This window comes from Eriocheir sinensis, chromosome 65 (assembly GCF_024679095.1).
Source record: "Eriocheir sinensis breed Jianghai 21 chromosome 65, ASM2467909v1, whole genome shotgun sequence".
NCBI classification, from domain to species: domain Eukaryota; kingdom Metazoa; phylum Arthropoda; class Malacostraca; order Decapoda; family Varunidae; genus Eriocheir; species Eriocheir sinensis.
In genome coordinates this window covers 8,677,871-8,701,442 of record NC_066573.1, presented here as the reverse complement: position 1 = coordinate 8,701,442, position 23,572 = coordinate 8,677,871, and the positions used below count along the sequence as shown (strand labels likewise).

The 23,572-nt window shown below is 50.0% G+C and overlaps 1 long non-coding RNA gene across 1 annotated transcript in view; it reads left to right on the top strand.

Moving 5' to 3' along the window:
* The window catches only part of LOC126987599 (uncharacterized), a 364,593-nt gene that overhangs the window by 278,713 nt on the left and 62,308 nt on the right, over window positions 1–23,572 (top strand). Inside the window, exon 6 of the long non-coding RNA XR_007741044.1 lies at window positions 3,949–4,038. This is a non-coding gene — a long non-coding RNA (uncharacterized LOC126987599). The remainder of the gene's footprint in view (window positions 1–3,948; window positions 4,039–23,572) is intronic.

The following is a 23,572-nucleotide window of genomic DNA, read 5'->3' as shown; positions in this document are numbered from 1 at the left end:
TGCCAACCTCATTTTTTCCTCTTCCTCTTTACTCTACTCTTTCCTCTTTCCTCCTCGTCGTCTTCATCATTTCCATCCTTTCCCTCTTCCTCTTAAACTAATTCCTCACAGTATATCTTATTTTCACATCCTCTCTTCCTCTTTACTTCCATCCTCTTCTTCAGCTTCTTCCTCACCATCTCCCTCATCTTCACCCTCTTGTTGACCCTCCCATTCACTCACCGTCATCTTCATCATCACCTTCACCTTCTATTCTCCATCCTCTTTCATTCTCGACACGTCCCTTTAACTCGCCCTTCATCCTCTATCCTCCTCTCTCCTCGTCACGTCCCTTTAACTCGCCCTTCATCCTCTATCCTCCTCTCTCCTCGTCACGTCCCTTTAACTCGCCCTTCATCCTCTATCCTCCTCTCTCCTCCTCGCCACATCCCTTTAACTAACCTTCACTCTCTCTCTCTCTCTCTCTCTCTCTCTCTCTCTCTCTCTCTCTCTCTCTCTCTCTCTCTCTCTCTCTCTCTCTCTCTCGCCCACTCCCTCTCTGCCTCATCACTCTCTTCCTTACCCTTGCCTTCGCCCTCTCCAGCCCTCTTCTCCGCCTCCGCCGTCTACGTGGTTAGCTGTGGGGGCGGGCGTGTGCTTGCAGCTGTCCGGAGCCTGTCCTGAACGCTGCTGCTGTTGCTGTTGTTTCTAATGGTGTAGCTGTTGTGGTTCTTGTTGTTGTTGACGCTTTGGCTATTAAACATACTCTGCTTTTGTTGTTATTGTCGTCGTTGTTGTTGTTAGTGGTGGCAGTGGCGGTGGTGTGGCTGGTGATGTTTTGGTTGTGACTTGCTGTTGATGTGGCTGTGATGTTTTGCTGTTCTTGTTGTTCTTTTTACAGATTATCGTTGTTATTCTTGTTGTTAGTGGTGGTGGAGCGGATATGATGTTGCTGTTGCTGTCATCGGCCCGTTGTTTAGGACATAGAAACGTCTACGGACCTTATTCGTCCCTCGCCTTCTAGGGAAACAGGAAATCCTCACCTCGCCTTTCTATGAGGGCTCAGGGTTTTTTTTTTTCCCCCCTCTCCCCTTTTCCGCGGGCTCTTTCTTCCTCTACCCCTTCCCCTCCTCCCCTGCCTCCCTTGCCCTCTCTCCTCCCCTGGCTCTCTCCCTTCCTTCCTCCGCTCCTCCCTCCCTCCCTCCCATTCCTTTCGTTGGTTAAATCCCTCCCACTTCCTTTCCTGCTCCTCCTCGAACTCACGACCTGGGTTTTAAAGGGCAAAAGCGCAGAGAGAGAGAGAGAGAGAGAGAGAGAGAGGAGGCAGTTCAAGGTCAGAGAAAGTGGTCATGTTGTGTCTGAACAGGTTGGGGGTCAAAGAACTGTCAAGGTCAGGGAAAGAACAGTGCATGAGAGGCAGAGACAGACAGTCATGCACCTACGAACACACACACACACACACACACACACACACACACACACACACACACACACACACACACAAACCACACTAATATACGTTCTGAAATATGGAAAACTTAAAGAAGTGAACGATATCCCTGTCAAGAGAGAGAGAGAGAGAGAGAGAGACAGAGAGAAAGTCCATATAGAAAATTTTCCGTCCCTCCTCCTATCCCTTCGACCACCCGCACCTGGGACGTGTTGGTATGTGTGTGTACCTGTAGCGGGCCGGCCGAGGAGCGCCCTGCATCCCATCCATTGCCCCGCGAGCTAATGGCTTCTATACATACAAAAAGACGGCTCGCGGCCCTCCACCACCACGTCCTGCCCTTTCCCCCTATCATCATGTACTTCATTTCCATTACTCTGCGTTATGAGGCTCCCGAGGGCTCACGACGCCTCGCTGGTCCCTCTCCCTCTCCTTCTGCTGCCCTCCCTCCATCGTTGTGTTATGTAATGGTGGACAGTGTTGTGCTGTGGTGAAGAACTGCTAAGCTATGCACTTCTTTCCTTGCCTGTTGTGTTGCGTTCAGTGTTCCCTTGTGTTGCTGTGTTCTCCTGGCGATGACAACAGGAACCTTAACATTCTTCATTGCCTGTTGTGTTGTGTTGCATGCTTGTGTTGTTGTGTTCTGGCGATGACAACAGGAACTTCAACATTCTTCATTGCCTGTTGTGTTGCGTTCAGTGTTTGTGTTGCTGTGTTCTCCCGGCGATGACAACAGGAACTTCAACATTCTTCATTATCCGTTGTGTTGTGTTCCGCGTTTGTGTTGCTGTGTTCTGGCGATGACAACAGGAACTTCAACATTCTTCATTGCCTGTTGTGTTGCGTTCAGTGTTTGTGTTGCTGTGTTCTCCTGGCGATGACAACAGGAACTTCAACATTCTTCATTGCCTGTTGTGTTGCGTTCCGTGTTTGTGTTGCTGTGTTCTCCTGGCGATGACAACAGGAACTTCAACATTCTTCATTGCCTGTTGTGTTGTGTTGCATGCTTGTGTTGTTGTGTTCTGGCGATGACAACAGGAACTTCAACATTCTTCATTGCCTGTTGTGTTGTGTTCCGTGTTTGTGTTGCTGCGTTCTCCTGGCGATGACAACAGGAACTTCAACATTCTTCATTGCCTGTTGTGTTGCGTTCCGTGTTTGTGTTGCTGCGTTCTCCTGGCGATGACAACAGGAACTTCAACATTCTTCATTGCCTGTTGTGTTGTGTTCAGTGTTTGTGTTGCTGTGTTCTCCTGGCGATGACAACAGGAACTTCAACATTCTTCATTGCCTGTTGTGTTGCGTTCAGTGTTTGTGTTGCTGCGTTCTCCTGGCGATGACAACAGGAACTTCAACATTCTTCATTATCCGTTGTGTTGTGTTCCGCGTTTGTGTTGCTGTGTTCTGTTAGTGGCGATAGCAACACAAATGTCAACTTTCTTCATTACCGTTCAACCATGTGTGAGTGTGTTGCGTTCTCTTGGTGGTGAGGGTAAAACAAGTCTCCTCCAAGCTATGCACTATGGATGAGCTCAATGCCAAAACAAATTCCATGTTGTATTTCGTATTCAATGTGACAATAAAGTTATCTTATCGTATCTTATCTTATCTTGTGTTGCTGAGTTTTGCGTTTTTGTGTGTTCGTTCTGGTAGTGAGGGCAACATAGACCTTAAAACAAAGCCATGCGCCCTTCCCTTCCCTTCCTCGCCCCTTACTTTCAAACGCCCCGCTCCTCCTTCCCTTCCCCTTCCTTACCATTCATTATATTGCTACGTTGCTGTGCCTTCTCTTGCTCCTGTTGATGACGATGATATCCGCACCAGCTGTACTTTCACTCAGAAGGGACTCGGTACTTTCCCTCTTAACCCACGTCAGTACCTCTTAACTAACCTCTGTACTGCCTCCCCTTCTTCCTCTCGCACCTTGCCTTCTCCTTGCCATCTACTTTGTGTTGCTTTGTCTCTTACTACCACTGATGATGATGACGATGACTACACCAGGCCATCGCTACTTTCCCTCTTAATCCACGTCATTTCTTCTTCTAACTGAGCTCTGTATACTTCCTTCCCTTCCTTCCTTCCTTCTTACCCCTTGCGCTGTATTGCTCTGTTTCTTCGTCTTCTGTTGATGACGATGACTACACAAGGCCATCGCTACTTTCCCTCTTAATCCACGTCATTTCTTCTTCTAACTGAGCTCTGTATATTTCCTTCCCTTCCTTCCTTCCTTCTTACCCCTTGCGCTGTATTGCTCTGTTTCTTCGTCTTCTGTTGATGACGATGACTACCTAAAGGCCATCGCTACTTTCCCTCTTAATCCACGTCATTTCTTCTTCTAACTGAGCTCTGTGTATTTCCTTCCCTTCCCTCCTTCCTTCTTACCCCTTGCGCTGTATTGCTCTGTTTCTTCGTCTTGTTTTTTCTCCTGCTGATGATAACGATAACTACCAGCTTTACTTTCACTCAGGAGGGCATCAGTACTTTCCCTCCTCACCCACGTCAATAATTCTTCCCTGCAGCGGGTGTGAGCGACGAGGCAGCCCGGCACGCAGCCCTGAGTCCCGGCGGCCCGCAGCGACGCCCCCGCCAGCGGCACGCCCACCGCCGAGGTAAGGCAAGGGAACTATCCTCTCGATATTTATTGTTTTGTTAAGATTCCCCCGCCAGGCAGAGAGCGGCGGGGGCGCGGACCCACGCCCTCTCAGGAATGAAGGAAGGAAAGGGAAGGGAGAAAGTGGGAGAGAAGGAAAGGGATAAATAGGGAGGAAGAAAAGAAGGATGGAAAGGATAATAAAGGAAAAAAGAGGAACAGAGAAAGTAAGGAACGGAGCAAGAAGAGGAGAAATAAGAAAGGGGACAAAATGAGAGAGAAGGAAAGAAGGAAGGAGGGAAGAAGGTTGAATAGAATGATAGGAGAAAAGGCAGAAACGAAGGTAGTAAAGAAAGAAGAGGAGAAATAAGGGAAGAAGGGAAGGGGGAGAAAATGAAAGGCATAAGAGGGAAGGAAGGGAAGGAGATGAGAAAGTAAAGGATAACAGGAAGGAAGTAAGGAAAGGAGGAAGAGAGAGAGAACGGGAGGGGTTAAGGAAGGGGAGAAGAATGAAAGAATGAACGTAAAAAAGAAGATATTAAATGAAAGAGAAGGCGAGGGATAAGACGATAAGGGAAGGAGAGGAAAGGAAATGCATTGACGGTTCGAGGAAGAGAGGAAGGAAAGCGACAAGAAAAAGATGAGAGGAGGAAGAGGAGAAAGGAGGGAAGAAGAGGAAGGAATGAAAAGATAAGGAGAGGAAGGAAGGGAGGAGGAGACAGGGGATAAGGGAAGTAAGGAAGGAAGGGAGGGAGATAAGAGAAGATGGCGCCACTATAAACACTTGCCTGCGCCATGACGGGGTGGGGCCGAATACCATCCAGGCCCCACAAGCAAGTCTACCGGCGCTGTAGGCGTAGACGCAAAAAAAAAAAAAAAAAAAAAAAAAGTAGGCTGAGAAAAAAAATAAGAGACAAATAAAGAAGAGAGGTAAGAAGTGAAGGATAAAGCAAGGAACAGAGGAATGAAGGAAGGGAAGAAGGGATAAGGGAAGGAGAAGGCAAGTCCCCCAAAGAAGGAAGGGGAGAGGGAATAAGGAAGGGAAGGGTACACACAACACTTAGTGACCTCGTGACCTCGCTCTCTGACCTCCTCCTCTGCAACATTAACAAGCGTGGGGCGAGGGCCGTGCACAGCGCCGCGCCGAGTATAGCCCGAAGCCTCGTTCTGGGTGGTTCGTGCCGGGTTTCGGGGCTTCACTCTGGCGGGGCAGGTAGCGGGGCGGGGCGGGGCGGCGGGGCAACCTTCCATTAAGTCTCGTAAAGTGTGGCGAGACAAAGGACTCATCGAGGGACTGAACGGAGAGGGAAAGGAGGCACCCTCAGACCCAGCCCCGCCCCGCCCCGTCACCAGCCCCTTCCCCTTTCGGCCGGCTCTTTTCTACGCCGCCAAGCCTCATCCCGCCCCGTCCAGCCTCAGCCCCAAAACAGCCCCGCTCCGCCCCATACTCGGCCCTATCCCTATCCAACCACGCCCCTTTCCTACCTGCATGTCCTATTCTATCCTGCCCCGCCCCTCCCTGCCCCGAAACAACCCCGTCCCCCCTTCCCCAGTACTCTAGCCTGCCCCCCCCCCCACCTCCCCCCCTCCTCTCAGTGTCTCCATGTCCTTTTGTTCCCTGCCCCGCCCCTGTCCAGCCTAGTTTTCTCTTCCCCTTCAATGCCCTTCTGTGTCTTTTCTTCCCTATTCCTTCCTGCTTTCTCTCTATTCCTCTCTTTTCTCTTTTTCCTCTCTCCTCTTCGTCTGTTCTCTCTTCTCTTTCTCTCTTCCTCTTCTTTCATTGTCCTCTTCTTCTCCCGCCTTCCCCAACTTATCCCCGCTTTCTCTCCCTGCCCCAGCCTCTCCCCATTTCCTGCGTTCCCCTTCAACCTTTCCCCCTGCTTTCTCCAACCTTCCCCCTTCCTAACACTTCCTTCCCCTACTCTTCCTGCCTTCCTCAACCCTTCCCCGCCTTCCCCAATCTTTCCCCGCCTTCCCCTACTCTTCCCCGCCTCTCTCAACGCTTCCCCGCCTCTCCCACCTTCCCCCAGCCTTCCCCAACCTTTCCCCGCCTTCCCCAACCTTTCCCCGCATTCCCCTACTCTTCCCCGCTTTCCCCAACCTTTCCCCGCCTTCTCCAACCTTTCCCCAGCCTTCCCCAACCTTTCCCCTTTCCCTACTCTTCCCTGCCTCTCTCAACGCTTCCCTGCCTTCCCTACTCTTCCCTGCCTTCCCCTACTCTTCCCCGCCTTTCCCTACTCTTCCCTGCCTTCCCCAACCTTTCCCCGCCCTCCCCTACTCTTCCCCGCCTCTCAACGCTTCCCCTCCTTCCCCGCCTTTCTCTGCCCTCCCCCTTCTTCCTCAACCCTCCCCCGCCTTCCCCTCTGCCCTCCCCCTTCCCCAACCCGTTCCCACCTTTCCCAATCCTTCCCTTCCTCCCCAACCTTCCCTTCTACAATCCTTCCCTGCTTTCCCCTAACTATTCCTTGCCCCCTTCCTGCCACCCCTCTTCCTGCCCCCCCTCTCCAACCCTTCCCTCCCCTGTCATGCCAACCCCCACCCCCACCCCCACCCTCCGTCTCCACCGTGGCACCTCCCAACAGAGCCCCGCCTTCACCCCATCCCCGCCCTGCCCATATAGCACCTCTGCCCCGCCCCGCCCCCGCCCCACTCACACCTGCACGCCCCGCCCCGCCCCAGTGCAGCCCCCACCCTCTCCAAAATAGTGCCAATTTGTGTGTGTGTGTGTGTGTGTGTGTGTGTGTGTGTGTGTGTGTGTGTGTGTCGCGAAATGGCTCCGCCCTCCCCACTCCTCAACATGGCGTAGTCGTGGCCCCGCCCCGCCCCGCCCCATCCGACCCCACCCCAAAGAGTTCATTCATGTTTTCCAGTGAATGCGAGCGGTGATTTTTTTTTTTTCTTGCCTGGTATTGATTTTTAAAGGGACAAAAGGAGAGGTGCAAGAAGAAGAAGAAGAGTAGGAAGAAGAAATGGAAAAGGAAGGAGAAGAGGAGGAGGAGGAGGAGGAGGAGGAGGAATATAAGAATAAAACCTTGTTGGAGGAAATGAAAGAAGGAAAAAGTGGAGAAGGAGAAAAGGGAGGAGGAAAAGCTACATTAGAGAAAACGAGATAGCAAACGGAGAATAAAGAAAACATGGAGGAGGAGGAGGAAAAGAATAAGGGTGTTGGAGGAAAAGGAGAGAAATAAAGATAAAGAAGGAGAATAACAAGAAGAAAGAGGAAAAGGAGGTGAGATATGAGAGATAAGGGAGATAGAGACACAGAAAGGAGAGGGAAAACAATGAGAAAGAGAAAGTATTGGAAGAAGGGAAGTTTAATATAGAGAATAAGGAGGAGAAGGAGGAATACATAGGAATACACAGAAGAACAAGGAGCAGCTCTTAGAGGAAGGGAAGCAGAAGGTTGTGGAAGAAGGAAAGTAAAAAAAAACAGCAAAACGTGAAAAAGAAAACAAGAAGAGAGAGGAGAAGATGTTTGAGAAAGGGAAGGACAGGTGAAGGAAGAAGAAGGGAAGCAGAAGGTTGTGGAAGAAGGAAAGTAAAAAAAAAGTTAAAACGTGAAAAAGAAAACAAGAAGAGAGAGGAGAAGATGTTTGAGAAAGGGAAGGACAGGTGAAGGAAGAAGGGAAGAGCAGGAGGAGGAGGAGGAGGAGGAGGAAGAAGAGGACAGGTGATTGTTCTATAAAGAGCGCGTCTTCCGTCTACGGGGGAAATGGATGCTTGTAAACAGGCAGCGTGGGCGGAACCCGATGATTTCTGTCCTTTGTTGCATGTAAATTAGTGTGTGTGTGTGTGTGTGTGTGTGTGTGTGTGTGTGTGTGTGTGTGTGTGTGTGATAAAAATTCAAGCATATATTTACATCGACGTTCAGACCACACAGACCCAATGTTCATGACTATAGCTAGATGGTCTGTCATTCAACCTCCAGTCCAGTCCAGTAATAGGCGTGGGATCGCCTTTGTGTCGGCTCCCACTTATGGTCCTTATTCTGATTTCTTGATTGGCGTTGTTGTGTCTTTTAGTGTCGTATTGCAAGACATTTCGCAGCCCAAGAACACATATTTGACAAGGCTTTCGTAGGAGTTTTGGGCATTTCCAGAAGTAGTTTCATGACCCTGGTGGTAGTCTGTCCCTTCTTCTGTACCATGAACCTAAGGAAACACATATTTAACAAGGCTTTCGTAGGAGTTTTGGGCATTTCCAGAAGTAGTTTTATGACCCTGGTGGTAGTCTGACCCTTCTTCTGTACCATGAACCTAAGGAAACACATATTTGACAAGGCTTTCGTAGGAGTTTTGGGCATTTCCAGAAGTAGTTTCATGACCCTGGTGGTAGTCTGACCCTTCTTCTGTACCATGAACCTAAGGAAACACATATTTGATAAGGCTTTCGTAGGAGTTTTGGGGCATTTCCAGAAGTAGTTTCATGACCCTGGTGGTAGTCTGACCCTTCTTCTGTACCATGAACCTAAGGAAACACATATTTGACAAGGCTTTCGTAGGAGTTTTGGGCATTTCCAGAAGTAGTTTCATGACCCTGGTGGTAGTCTGACCCTTCTTCTGTACCATGAACCTAAGGAAACACATATTTGACAAGGCTTTCGTAGGAGTATTGGGCATTTCCAGAAGTAGTTTCATGGCCCTGGTGGTAGTCTGACCCTTCTACTGTACCATGAACCTAAGGAAACACATATTTGACAAGGCTTTCGTAGGAGTTTTGGGCATTTCCAGAAGTAGTTTCATGACCCTGGTGGTAGTCTGACCCTTCTACTGTACCGTGAACCTAAGGAAACACATATTTGACAAGGCTTTCGTAGGAGTTTTGGGCATTTCCAGAAGTAGTTTTATGACCCTGGTGGTAGTCTGACCCTTCTTCTGTACCATGAACCTAAGGAAACACATATTTGACAAGGCTTGTTTGGGCATTTCCAGAAGTAGTTTCATGACCCTGGTGGTAGTCTGACCCTTCTTCTGTACCATGAACCTAAGGAAACACATATTTGATAAGGCTTTCGTAGGAGTTTTGGGGCATTTCCAGAAGTAGTTTCATGACCCTGGTGGTAGTCTGACCCTTCTTCTGTACCATGAACCTAAGGAAACACATATTTGACAAGGCTTTCGTAGGAGTTTTGGGCATTTCCAGAAGTAGTTTCATGACCCTGGTGGTAGTCTGACCCTTCTACTGTACCATGAACCTAAGGAAACACATATTTGACAAGGCTTTCGTAGGAGTTTTGGGGCATTTCCAGAAGTAGTTTCATGACCCTGGTGGTAGTCTGACCCTTCTACTGTACCGTGAACCTAAAGAAACACTCACTAAAACCCGATTGACCTCCTCTTTGGCCTTTAGAAGTAGCTGGTGTGAGAAGCGAAAGCGTCATAATACCGACCTTAATCTTGGTGAATTTTCCTGTTTTCTTCTGCTTCAGATTTTTGTGATATCATTTTTTCTATCTTCAATTTCTTCCAATGTTAATGGTTGGAACACTAATATATTGGCGAAACTACGTCCATAGACCACTAGTACGTAACGTTGCATTTCTTCCTTAGCGAATAACGAAGTGGAGGAAGTTGTGATTTATTTTAAGTGAATCTTTTGACCCCTCTTTCGACCACCTCCTTGGATTCTTTTTAGGAGCAGCGAGTAGCGGGCTTTTTTTTTTATTATTGTTTCCTTTTTTTGTGCCCTTGAGCTGCCTCCTTTGTTGTAAAAAAAAGAATCGGTCGTGTTGCTCTGAACGACTGGAGCTACCCATAACAAATACAACAGGTGGAGTGAGGTGGTAGAAAGAGGTGGATGGGGGAAGGAAAGCTGAGTGGAAGGTGGAAGGCAGGGGAGGAGGAGGAGAAAAGGAGAGCGACACGGGAGGCGAGAGTTATTTATTTATTTTAATTTTTTTTTTACAGAAAGGAGACAGTTCAAGGGCGTGAGAAAAAAGACAACAATAATAAAAACAGCCCGCTAATTACTGCTCATGAAGAGAGTACAGAGGAGTGGCCAAAAAGAGAGGTCATTTTTTTTTTTTTTTTTTTTTTTTGAGTGTAAAGAAAAATGGTGATATGAATGTTGACAGTTGACCTTATCGCCGTTATTCCTTATTCGCGATGCGTCACTGACCTTAACAATTTGGAGTTTTCCGCATTTATCAACCCTTTAAGTATTTTCAAACATTGGAGGAGGAGGAAGAGGAAGGAGAAGAAGAAGAAGAAGAAGAAGATGATGAATAGAAAGAAGAAGAAGAGAAAAAAGAAGAAAAGGAAGAAGAAGAAGAATAGGAAGAAGAAGAATAGGAAGAAGAAGAAGAAGAAGAAGAAGAAGGAGAAGAAGAAGAAAAAGTAGAAGAAGAAGAAAAAGAAGAAAAGGAAGAAGAAGAAGAATAGGAAGAAGAAGACGAAGAAGAAGAAGAAGAATAGGAAGAAGAAGAGGAAGAAGAAGAAGAAGAAGAAGAAGAAGAAGACGAAGAAGAAGAAGAAGAAGGCAAGGAGGAAGTAGGAAAACCCGAGGAGACATAAAAGTGATAACGAGGAGGAAGTTTTTGAGAAGAAGGAAAAAAAAGAGAAAACAATGTGATAGGGTCATTGTCTCTCTCTCTCTCTCTCTCTCTCTCTCTCTCTCTCTCTCTCTCTCTCTCTCTCTCTCTCTCTCTCTGTGTGTGTGTGTGTGTGTGTGTGTGTGTGTGTGTGTGTGCGTGTGTGTGTTATCGTTCCTGCCCCACGCCCTTTATTTTATCTCGTTTCCTTTCCTTTTTCTTCTTGTTTGTTGTTTTTTCCTGGTTGGTTTTCCTTATACATATTTTTTTCCCACTCTTTTAGAAGTTGTATAATATTCTCTTAATGAACTCTCTCTCTCTCTCTCTCTCTCTCTCTCTCTCTCTCTCTCTCTCTCTCTCTCTCTCTCTCTCTCTCTCTCTCTCTCTCTCTCTCTCTCTCCTATTTTGTTTGTATCTCTAACTAATTTATTTCCTCACTAAATAAATTTCTACGCGATTATATTTTTTTATCTCTCATTCGTCGATAAAAAGAATAAAAATAAAAATAAAACAGTTGACCCTTTCCGAATTTCCGATAGTTTTGTTTTCTTATAATTTTCTTTCACTAACAAATTTCTTTCTTTCTCTCCCTTTCAATTATCTTTCTCTTAGAAGTTGAAAAAAGCGGAAAAGGGTGAGATAGAGAAAGCAGAGATAATAAGGGGAGGGAGGAAGGAAGAGGAGACGGAGAAACTGAAGGAGAAGATGGGAGAAGAAAAAAAAGAGAAGAAGAAGAAGGATGAAGAAGAGGAGGAGGAGGAGGAGGAAGTAGAAGAAAAAAAGGAGGAGGAGATGGATGAAGAGGAGGAGGAGGAGGAGAAAGTATATGAAGAAAAAGTGTTTATCATAAGGAAGACGAAAACAAAGCGAGGAGGAAGAGGAGGAGGAGGAGGAGGAAGGAGGAGAAAGAAGGAAAGAAAATGCCGAGATAAAAGGGGAATTTAATTGTATTGCCGAGTGGAAAGATTCTTATCTACGAAAATGAGAGGCTTGGCATGTTGAGAGAGAGAGAGAGAGAGACTCGTATATGACTGTGTAGGAAATGAGCGAGAGTAAATAAAAATAAAAAATAAAAAAAATGTTGGGGAAAATTCTTGTTAATGAAGTGGAAACATAACAAGGAAACGTGAGGGAGGAAAACAACACGCATGAGGGATAGAGAAGGAGGAGGAGGAGGAGGAGGAAACACGGAAATGCAGGCAACAGAAAGCATATTGGCTCATTACGAGGTTGCCTGCTTTGGTGAATTAATCTGCTCGACAGCCACTTGGGGCTTGAGGAGCAGATGAAAGCACCTCGATATTACGTTTACTCCCGACGCAACGAAATGACGGTCGATTCGATATTTGAAGGAGTTGATGGTATTCGCATTTACTACTTCTGAGGGAAGATTGTTCCAGTGGCGGATGACTCGGTTTGAAAAGAAACTCCTTCCGATGTCTGTGTTGCATCGTGTGGGGAAGATAAAGAGGAGGAGGAAGGAGGAAAGGGTTGTCAGGAAGGGGAAGAAGGGGAGAGGGGGATTAGTGAGCAGAGGGAGAGAATAAGCAAAGAAGTGAAGGGAAGGAAGGATATAGATAAAGAAGGAAGAAAGGGAGAGAGGAAGAGGGTGTTGTTCAGGAGGTGGAGAAGGAGGAAGAGGGTGTTGTTCAGGAGGATGGAGGTGGAGGGTGTTGTCGAGGGCGCCGTGTACCGCCCGCCGATGGGGTGATAGCGTCGCCGTAAAGCCTCCAGCCGCTGAGGTGTCGGGCGATGCGGCGGCGATACCCGTCATAAGAAAAGGTGCGCGCGTCAGGCTGAGTCAATAAGCAGGGGGGGGGAGGGGGGGAGAGAGAGAGAGAAGAAGAGGGGAAGGGAGATGGGGATGGGAGAGGGAGAGAGGGGGAATGAGAATGGGAAGGGAGAGAGAGAAGAAGAGGGGAAGGGATGGAGACGAGGAGAAGGAGGAGGAGAAGGAGAACAAGGAGATCTAAAATTAACGAGGAGTGAGAAGGTATCGATTTAAAGGAGAAATTGAAGAAGAAGAGGAGAGGTAAAGAGAACGAGGAGGAGGAGAAGGAGGAGGAGGAGAAGGAGAAGGAGCATGATAATATTAACAAGGAATAAAAGATATCGATGTAAAAGAAGAAATTGAAGAAATGGAGAAGTAAGGAGGAGGAGGAAGAGTGAAGGAGGAGGATAATGTTAACAAGAAGTAAGAAGATATTGATGTAAAAGAAGAAATTGAGGAATAGGAGAAGTAAAAAGGAGGAGGAGGAGGAGGAGCAGGCAAGACTTGAAGTTAAGGGCGGAGCGTGCCGAGTCTGGAAGGCGCGCCCGTGGGTGGTGTGGGCGGGGGCGGGCGGGGGTGGGCGTCAGGAGTGACCATCCGGGTCACGGCCCCAGCAGGATACGCTCATGCTGCTCAGGGCCGGTGCTGGGGGGGGAGGGGGGAAGGGGTAGAGGATGGAGAGGAAGGGGAGAAGCAGGCAAGTGAAGGGAAGGAAGGGGAGAGACAAAGCAGGGAGGAAGGGAGAGGGGAGATAAAGAGGAGGAGGAAGGAGGAAAGGGTTGTCAGGAAGGGGAAGAAGGGGAGAGGGGGATTAGTGGGCAGAGGGAGAGAAGAAGCAAAGAAGAGAAGGGAAGGAAGGAGAAAGACAAAACAGGAAAGCAGGGAGAATAGGAGAGAAAGAGGCAGAAAAGGGAGAAAAAAACTGTTTGGGGAGGAGGAGGAGGAGGAGGAGGAGGAGGAGGAGGTGCACTAAACTGAGAGAGAAAAAGTGTGTGTGGGGGGGGGAGGGGGGAGATAAAGAGGCGAAGAAGGGAGGAAAGAAGAAAAGGGAGAAAAAAAAATGTGGGGAGAGGGGGGATGCGGAAAGGGAGGAGGGAGGGAGGCAGAGGGGGAAGTGAAGGGAGGATAAGGAAGAAGAAGACAGGAAGAGAGAGCGAGATAAAGAGACAGAGGATGGAGAAAAGAAGAAAAAGGGGGAGAGAGAGAAGGGAAGAAGGAGGAAGAGAGGAAGGGGAGCTGAAAAGAAGAAGAAGGGAAGAAGGGACAAAGAGGAATGAAGACAAGAGTTAGCAAAGAAGAAGGGAAGAAGAAAGGAAAGATGAGAGATATATAGAAAGAAGAAGAAGAAGAGAAGAAAGGTGGAATGAGATGAGAATGAGTAAAGAAGTGGAAGAGGATGAAGGTGACAAGCTGAGTGAGAGAGATAACGAAGGGGAGATAAAGGGGAGAAGGGGAGATGAGGAGGAAAAGCCGGGAATGGGAGATAAGCGATGGAAGACGAATGGGGAGAGAAAGAAAAAAGGGGAGATGATTGAAAGAGTAAAGAAGATAAAAGAAGGGAAGAAGAGGGACAAAAAAGGAGAAAGAAAGACGAAAAGAAAATGGGAAGGAGGAGAATAGAAAAATAGAAAGTAATACGGATTAATAGAAGCAACGAAGGGAAGGGAAGGGAGGGAGGAAGAGGCGAAGGAAGGAAGGAAAACAAAGGAAAAGAAAAAAAGAAAACAGGAAAAGGAAAACAAAATAAGAGATGAAGACAGGCCGGGCCACGAAAGGGAAGGAAAGAAAGAAAGAAATGAAGAGGCGAAGGAAAGAAGGAAAACAAAGAAGAAAACTAAAAGACGAAATGAAAATGGGAAGGAAAACGATGGAAAAAATTTAAAATGCAGCGAAATAAGAGAAAGAGGGAAAGGAAGGAAGGGAAGAGAGGAAGAAGCGAAGGAAGGAAGGAAGGGGAGAAGGGAGGATGGAGTGGGGAAGGTGATAGACTCGATGAATGAAAGAGGGGGGAAAAAATGATGTAGGATGATGAAGCTGGTTGGACGAAGATGCCGAAGGGGTTATGCGGAGGAAGGGAGGAAGAAGGAGAAGAAAAGGGAGTTTAAGGGAGGGAGAGGGCTGAGTTATGCAAAGGTATGGAGGAAGGGAGGTAAGGAGGGGGAGAAAAAAGGGAGTTAGAGAGTTGAGCGAAGGAAGGAAGGATGATAAGAAGAAGGAGGAAGAAAAAGAAAAGGGAGTTAAAGGGAGGGAGGAAGGGAGGTAAGGAGGGGAGGAAGAATGAGAATGAGAGGGTTGAGCGAAGGAAGGAAGGGAGATAAGGAGGAGGAGAAGAAGGAAGAAGAAAAGGAATTAAAGGGAGGGAGTCGTGTGAAGGAAGGAAGGAAGATGAAGAAGAGGAAGAGGAAGGAAGGGCTGAGTTATGTGAAGAAATGGAGGAAAGAAGAAAGGAAAGATAAGGAGGAGGAAGAAGAAGAAGAAGAAGAAGAGGAAGAAGAAGAAGAAGAAGAAGAAGAAGAGAGGGAGTTAAGGAAGTGAGATGTTCGTTTGAAGGAGAAGACGAAGAAGAAGGAGAAGAAAAAGAAGAAGAAAAGGAGTAAAAAGGAGAGAGAGAGAGACAAAGAAAAAAAAGGATATTAGTACATACCGTCGACTTGTACAACGAATTCATGTCTTTCGCCAATCACCATAAAATAAGGTAAAAAATGGAATGGAATTTAATGTTTTTCTTTTTTGTTACAATTTGCAACTCTCTCTCTCTCTCTCTCTCTCTCTCTCTCTCTCTCTCTCTTCCTCTCTCCCTTCAAACAACAACGGGTCACCTTCACCAACTTCTCTTCTCGTATAACTCCTCCCATATACTCCCTTCTCTTCTCCCTTATGATCCCCTCCCTTCCTCCTCCTCCTCTCCCTTACCTCCCTCCCCTGCTTTCTTTCTCCCCTACGTGTCCTCCAGCAGACCAGCTCCTTCCTGTCATCTCCTCCCTTCCTTCCTTGCCCCATTCTCAAGACGTTCGAGACTTACATATCCACTTTCAATAAGGCTTTCGTAGATGTCCTGTTAGTATTTCCATGGGTGTAGTGTAAGGAGTCCAGTGAGGGTTTAACAAGGTTCCTGCTCCGTGGATATCAAAAACACTCTTGAGAATCCAACTAAACTTCTTCGTGGCTTTTGGAATCGTTGTTGTGAGAGGCGATGGCGTTTGAGGATGCTGGGTCTTGTCTCAGTAACGCTCACTTTCCCTCCTGCCATCGCCCACTCCTCGCACCCTCTCTCTCTCTCTTCGCCGCCCTTCCCTTCATCCCTACACACATACTCACCTTAATGCCTTTCCCTCCACCTCCTCCCTTCCCTTCACTTCTCCTTCACCCACTCACTCACTACTTTGCGTCCACTTCATGTCCCTTCAAACCCACCTAAACTGTCCTCCCTTTCCCTTCTCCTCCTCTTCCTCTTCCTCCTCCTCCTCCGCTTCTTCACCCCTTTCGCTTCCTTCTCACTCCATCACAGCTCTCCATAACGATCCCTCACACTCCCTCGCTTGCCATTTATTACTCTCCCTATCTCCCTCCCTCCCTCTCCCTGGCGCTCCCCGCAGGTAAATATTAGCTTTCACTGCCTCCCCGTCGCTGCCTCCCTCCTGTTAGCTGGTAATTGATTTAAATATTCCACGACTCCTCTGTCTTCTTCTTTATCCCTCTTCCTTTCCGTCTTTTTATTGCTGGCCGGCACGAGAGGTTGATTTAGGGACGGCGCGGGGTGTTGCTGACTCTTCCTCACACGCGTTTTTCTTTTTTTCCTTTATTTGTTGTTGTTTTCTTTATCTTGATGTGGTTGTCTGGTCTCTTTTCCCGTGTTTGTTGTTCTGTTCATCCGGGTCTTTCCTTTTTTTTCTCTCTCGTTCTCTCTTCCAGGTGTTGAGTTTTTGTTGCTGTTGTTGTTGTTGTCGTCTGTTGTGTTTCCTCATTCTCCTCCTCCTCGTCGTTGTCGTCGCCCTCTTCCTCCATGATATTGTTGTCATTCTCCTTTTCCTTTTCTTTCTTCTTCCTTCTCCTCGTGCTCCTCTTCCTCTTTCTCTTCTTCCTTCTCTTTCTATTATCACTGCTACTTCTCAGACTACTATTACTCCCTGTGTGTGCGTGTGTGTGTGTGTGTGTGTGTGTGTGTGTGTGTGTGTGTGTGTGTGTGTGTGTGTGTGTGTGTGTGCTTCCCGGAGGCTGGTGGGACAGAGGGACTCGGCCAGGCGCTGAGTTGCTTCCTCGGCCATGATCTGCATTCCTCAGGTCCTTCCTAACCCATCCCGTCCCGTCCCCGCCCCGCCCCGTCATGCCCCGCCCCGCCCCGCCCCGCCCATTCAGCATCACCTTATGGTCGCCTCACCTGGCGTCTCGGGGCTTGGCTGAGTGCCCTCGAATTGTTTTTTTTTCCCTCTTGTTTCGTCTATGCTGCACTACGCCCCACTTCCTGCCGGGGCGTTTGTCTCCCCGTCTCCTCCCGCCAGTGCCGCAGCGACGCGGACCCAGCTGCTGGCGGCGCTGCACCAGCTGGCTCGGTGGTCAGCCGGGGCCAGCCAGGGCTAGCCAGGCAGACTGTAATTATGTAAATCCTATCCTTTGGGGTCGGGCCGCCGTAACGAGGCCCGCCGCCGCCCTTCCCTTGTGCATTTACATTTCGTTGCAAAAAAGCCATAAAACAGGTCAGGGGGAGAGACGAGGGCATCGCCGGTGTCATCGCTCCTGCCAAGGCCGCCTCGCCCCCGCTCCTCAACGCCCCCCGCCCCCCAAACTCCATCCTCCCACTCCGCCCACACTCCGCCGCACCGCCGCCCACTCCCGGCCTCTCGCTCTCCTCCCCGCCTAATTGACGATGACTAATCAATATAATTTGATCGCTTTATGATATAAGAATGGCCGATCAGTATTCCGGCGTATCAATATTCATGCCCCGCCCCGCCTCCGCCCCGCCCGCTGCGTGTCGCTCCAGGATGCGCACAACCTAAACTCATTTCGGCGGCGAGGGGCCGAGTTTGCGCATCTCGTAGCTCATTTGTTATGCGGGTCACGTGACCTCCCGAGGTGGCGGCGTGTGGGAACAAAGTCTGGTATTTTGATACCTCTCGCCCGCCGCCATTCATCCGCCTTTCGTATAGTTTCGGCCGCTGGGTCCGCCGGCCGCCGCGCGCCGCCGGGCCGCTGCAGCGCTGAGCGATGCAGCGGCGCGGCGAGTGAAGGCCAGCGGAGCGCGCCGCGCGCCTCGGCTGCCTGGCGTGTCTGGCCGCCGCTCCGTGGCCCGGGGCGCTGCGCGGCCATTTAAACCAAGACCCTCCCGTATTGCCGCCCCCTGCACCCCCTCCCCCCCTCATGGCCCCTTCATTTTACTTATCCCTTTGCCATTCCTCCATTCCAATACTTTCGCAATGTCATGCTCTCTCTCTCTCTCTCTCTCTCTCTCTCTCTCTCTCTCTCTCTCTCTCTCTCTCTCTCTCTCTCTCTCTCTCTCGTATAGCGCCTAGTAAACTGCTCCGTTTATCCTTGATCTGGCTCAGGTTTCATGTTCTCATCTTCTCTATAAAATTCAATCTACTTTTTACCTTTCCTTAAATGCAGCCACTGACTCCCTCCCCTCCTCTCACTCTCACTCTCTCTTGCTGGATGCTCTCCCCTCCCTTCCCTTCATCCTCAATATAGTCTGCTCTCTCTCTCTCTCTCTCTCTCTCTCTCTCTCTGACCACTCCATCTAGATAAAGTAGAAGGCAGCCATCACCGTCTCAGCCTCCTCCTTCTCCTCCTTCTTCTCCTCCTCCATCTCCTCCTCCTCCTCCTCCTCCTCCTCCTCCTCCACCTCCAGTCACACACTTAGTGGCCACAGAAAAAAATGAAAGGTGGCAAGAGCGAGGGGGAGGGGAAGAGGTGAGGGGGAGGGGAGCTGACCACCGGGTTGGGCCCAAAGGTAAGGTAGACTTAATTAACAGTCCGGTAAGTTATCCGCGCAGGTATTTATAGGAGTGCAATTAGGCGTTAGACTTTGATGTCGGCGTTACCAATTGATTGTGTTCATACACGTGCAAACAACCCCGAGCCATGCACACACACACACACACACACACACACACACACACACACACACACACGGCTGGAGGTACCTGTTATGTTAGCACGTATATCAACACACACACACACACACACACACACACACACACACACACAGGCACACTTTTTTTGCCTCATTTTGTCTATCATTCCCATACCTAAATTACGCGAGAGAGAGAGAGAGAGAGAGAGAGAGAGAGTAAAGCAACGAGAAGGAGGAGTTGCCTGACGCGGTGATACATCTCCCCGCCGGTTTTAATTTGCACCCATTAATGGAGATCGCGTCCAATTTATCTCTCGGGCACGTAATTTCTCCATACCCCGAACGAAGACGACGAAGAACTACTCCTCTCCTGCCCCCACCCCCCCCCTCCCCTGCCGCCCCCACCACCACCACCAGCGCCGCCTCTTCGGGAACACCTCTGCGGGCCCCCTCTACCACCGCCGCCTCCACCGCCGCCGTCGTCTTTGTCTGGGGAGGTAACATGATAGCACCTCGGCCCCGCAGACTCAACATGCAACGCCACGCAGAAACAACAAGTCAGTTAACCCGAGTAAATAAGGTCGATTCTCCCTCTCGGCGACGCACGATCTCTGTTTTTACGGAGGTCTAGGAGAGAGAGAGAGAGAGAGAGAGAGAGAGAGAGAGAGAGCCGAATTAAAGACACCCCGAGACTTAATCGAGACTCCAGGACTTCGAAGGTGTGTAAACAGGTCGACTCTTGTACAAACGGAGCTTCCATCATGACAGCCGCGCGGTCTCCCAAGTGAGAGTGATGGTGGCAGGGGCTGGAGGTGCCGGCGGGGGAGGAGGAGGAGGAGGAGGAGGAGAAGAGGTAGTGGTGATGGTGGTGGTGGTGGTGGTGTAGGCAAGGGGCGGAGGTGGCGCTGGCATGAGTGGTGTAATGACAGAAGCGAAAAAGCGGTGTTAACAAAGAGCGGGTTTTCCAGGGAAGTGTTGGCCGGGGAACCTGGTGGTGGTGGTGCAGGCGTTAACACGTCGGCGGCCTGCAAGGGCTGGGGTGCGTGCGTTCACGGGGCCAGCAAGGGCAAGACTGGCGGCATGACAGGAGGCGGCCAGTGTGCGTATACAATTGAGGAGTCGCTCGGGGGAGTCTGCAAGGCTTTGGTACTCTCCCTGACGTGGCGAGACTTTGGTACACTCCCTGACGTGGCGAGGCTTTGGTACACTCCCTGATGTTGCGAGGCTTTGGTACACTCCCTGACGATGCAAGGCTTTGGTACTCTCCCTGACGTGGCGAGGCTTTGGTACTCTCCCTGACGTGGCGAGACTTTGGTACACTCCCTGATGTTGCGAGACTTTGGTACACTCCCTGACGTGGCGAGACTTTGGTACACTCCCTGACGTGGCGAGGCTTTGGTACACTCCCTGACGTGGCGAGGCTTTGCTACACTCCCTGACGTGGCGAGGCTTTGGTACACTCCCTGATGTTGCGAGGCTTTGGTACACTCCCTGACGATGCAAGGCTTTGGTACACTCCCTGACGTTGCGAGGCTTTGGTACACTCCCTGACGTGGCGAGGCTTTGGTGCACTCCCCGATTTTCCTGAGAGCGACGCGAGGGAGTTGAAGGATTTAAAGGAAAGATGAGACGTTACCTTTGGCGTCCACGCTCCACCGGGGTGAAAGAGCAGCTAATTCCGTGGCGGACATTGGCGTGCTCGCGGGAATGTGCCCACGACTCGAGTGCTGACCTCAAGACGCACGTATGTAAATGAGCAAATATGACACTGCTAGTTGCCGAGGGGGAGGTAGGCAGCCGCAGGGGGCCAGGCAGGGCGCCGAGACCCCGGATGTGAGGGCGGGGGTCGCTGTGTGCGTGGGGGGCGGCCCGCGGGACGGGGCAGGCGGCCAAACAAGTACCATGCACTTCGCTGAGACGCGCGTGGGAAACTTTGCAAGCAGCGGCGGAGGGTCGGCCGCTGCACGACACTGCCAGCCCCGCACCCCCCCTCCCCGTGCCTTCCTCATCCCGCCAGCCCCCTCCCTCTCCTGCACTGCCCTTCCCTACCACAGCCTTCACCTGCCTCCCCATGCCAACACTCCCCCTCCCAGCACCTAACTCAGCCTCCCTCAGCCTCTCCAGCCTTCCCATCACCCCCTCCCACCCCCGGACCTTCCCGACTACCGCGACACATCACCTCAACTGACCACGGCACAGCCCGGCCAGAGGCTCCCGCGGGCACACATTAGCGAGTGTGGTTGTGCCCTGGTCAGGGCCGCCACGCACGTGCCCTGCGGAGAATTGTTACCGCTCCTCGGCCTCACTGTTGCCCCTCGAGACGAATTCCAGGCGTTAGCCGAGGTCCGGCGGCGGCGCGGCTTTGGTGGGCAGCGGCCGCCGGGGGCACGGGGCCAGACGGAGGCCGTGTTGCAGGGCGGACCTCCCGGCTGGCGGGGCACACACACACACACACACACACACACACACACACACACTTTCTACCATCACCTTTTTCCCATCCTCCCTCACTCCCACTCATCCCATACCGCCCCTCACCTCCCCTCTGTTGCCACCCTCCACATACCACACACACGCCCCCGACCAGTGAGCGCACACACACACACACACACACACACACACACACACATGCACTCGACAAGCGAAAGGAGAGGAAAAAAAGCCATTTCGCCCTTTGTCATTTCCCAAAACATTTGCATATAGTCAGTCCAGCTCTCTCTCTCTCTCTCTCTCTCTCTCTCTCTCTCTCTCTCTCTCTCTCTCTCTCTCTCTCTCTCTCCTTCAACCCATTTTTTATAGCTTTGCCTCACCTGTGCAGACGGGAAGTACACTTTTTCCGTCCCCCTCTCCACCTCACCTTGTCTTCCTCCCCTCCCACCACTCCTCCACAGCCTCCTCCTCCCCCGATCCTTCCATCATCACCTCCTCCTCCTCCTCCTCCTCCTCCTCCACTGTTTGCATCGCCTGCTATACTTGTCGGCCCTCCTTCCCTCACTCCCTCACTCCATCTTCCTCCGCTCCTGCCCCGCCGTCCCCGCTGGCAGGTTGACACGAGTAAAAATAATCAATAGAAAAGGAATATTAGCTCTTGTTCGACGATGCGGCTCTCGGTCAAGGGAACAGAGAGAGAGAGAGAGAGAGAGAGAGAGAGAGAGAGAGAGTGCGGAGTCACGTGAGAGAACAATCCACCCACAGCAGGTTCAGTACACGTCTCATTGTTGCCGTCATGTGAGAGAGAGAGAGAGAGAGAGAGAGAGAGAGAGAGAGAGAGAGAGAGAGAGAGAGAGAAGAACAATAAAGAATGCAATAAGAAGAAAAAGACTAAGAAAAATATAAAAAAGGGGAGGAGAAGAAGAAAAAGGAAGGGAAGGAGGAAGAGGAGGAGGAGGAGGAAAAGGAAAAATATGGATAAGAAGATCGGAAAAAAAAGGTGTTAAGGGAAAGAAAAAGAAAAATAAAAGAAGAAAACAAGAACACAAAGAGGAGGAGGAGGAGGAAAAAGAAGGAGGAGGAAGAGAAAACAACAACAACAACAACAACAACAACAACAAGAGATAGGGTGAGAGCGGTAGGGTAAAGGATGTCGCAGGTTAAAGGAGGTTGGTTGATGAGGATTGTGTAGGTTCGTTACGGTCGTGAGGAGGAGGAAGAGGAGGAGGAGGAGGAGGAGGAGGACGGTGCAAGGCGGCGGGGAGGGGTCGCGAAGGTTAGTTGGTGTCGGGGGGGGGTCGTGGAGGAGGACAGGAAGAACATACGAGGAGGAGGAGGAGGAGGAGGAGGACAGGATGAATGTATAGGAAGAAGATTTGAGAGGAGGAGGAACACGCGAAGAGGTGGAAGAAGATTTTTTTTTTTGAGATGGAAGATAAAGAGGAAGAGAAATGGAGAGAAACGTCAAGATAGAGAAGAAAAAGACAAAGACGAAGAAGAAGAAGGAAAAGAAGAAGAAAAGAAAACGAAACAAAAACAAGAAGAAAACAAGAATCAAAACAAACAAAAACGACGAACACACAAAACAACAAAGACGGAAGGAGAAAAGAGGAGGAGGAGGAGGAAGGAGAAAATGGAGGAAAAAGAGGAGAGGAGGAGGAGGAGGAAGAAGGAGAAAATGGAGGAAATTAAGAGGAGAGGAGGAAGAGACGAGAAATGAGAAAGGCAAAAAAAAAAAAGTTGCATTTGACCTGAAGAGAATAAGAAGGAGCCGCCGGTGACCCTTAACATGCCGTCGGTGGCTTTTGATAGAGCTTAGAGGGGGGGGGGGGGGGGAGAAGAGGGAGGGAAGAGGGAGAGAAGAGGTAAGAGGGAGAGACAAAAGTTACTGGCCTTTAATTCCTTTTTTTCTCTCTCTCTCTCTCTCTCTCTCTCTCTCTCTCTCTCTCTCTCTCTCTCTCTCTCTCTCTCTCTCTCTCTCTCTCTCTCTCTCTCTCTCTCTCTCTCTCTCTCTCTCTCTCTCTCTCTCTCTCTCTCTGTCTCACCCAACTGCCCTTTTTTTTCCCCTCTTCTTCCCCCCTACCTCTATCCTTTCCTCCCTGTCTCCCTTCCTCTGCCTCCTTCTCTCCCTCTCCCTGTCTCCCTACGTCCCACCCTGACTCTTCCTCTCCTTTCGTTCCCCTCCCTGTCCTTTCCTCTCTGTCTCCTTATTCTCCCTCTCCCTGTTTTTCCTGTGTCCCTCCCTGTTTCTCTTCCTCCTCTCATTGCATCCCTCTCCCTGTCCTTCCTCTCCCTCCCTCCCTCTCCCCGTTTCCCTCCCCGTTAATCAGCCCCTCACCTGCTAATGAGTGGGGAGAGATAGAGTGAATTGGCTGCGTTTTTACGGCCCGCCACTCCGATCACCTGGCCGGAGTGTGGGCTCGTGTATGGAAGGTGAGGAGGAAAAGCTACAATGTCTCTCCTCTCTTCTTCTCCTTCCTCCTGCATCTGTGTTGGAGGAGAGATACTTGTATTAGTCTCGTTTTACTCCTCCTCCTCCTCGGCATCCTTCTCTTCTTCCTCTTCCTCCTCCTTCTTCTCTGCCTCCTCCTCTTCTTCCTTATTCAATGTTCTTCAGTTAAATGTAGAGAGAGGGTTGCATGTCTCCTCTCAGTCTTCTTCTCTCTTCATCTCCTCTTCCTCCTCCTCCTCCTCTTCCACCTTCTCCTTCTCTGTCTCCTCCTCATCTTCTTTATCCAATGTTCTTCAAGTAA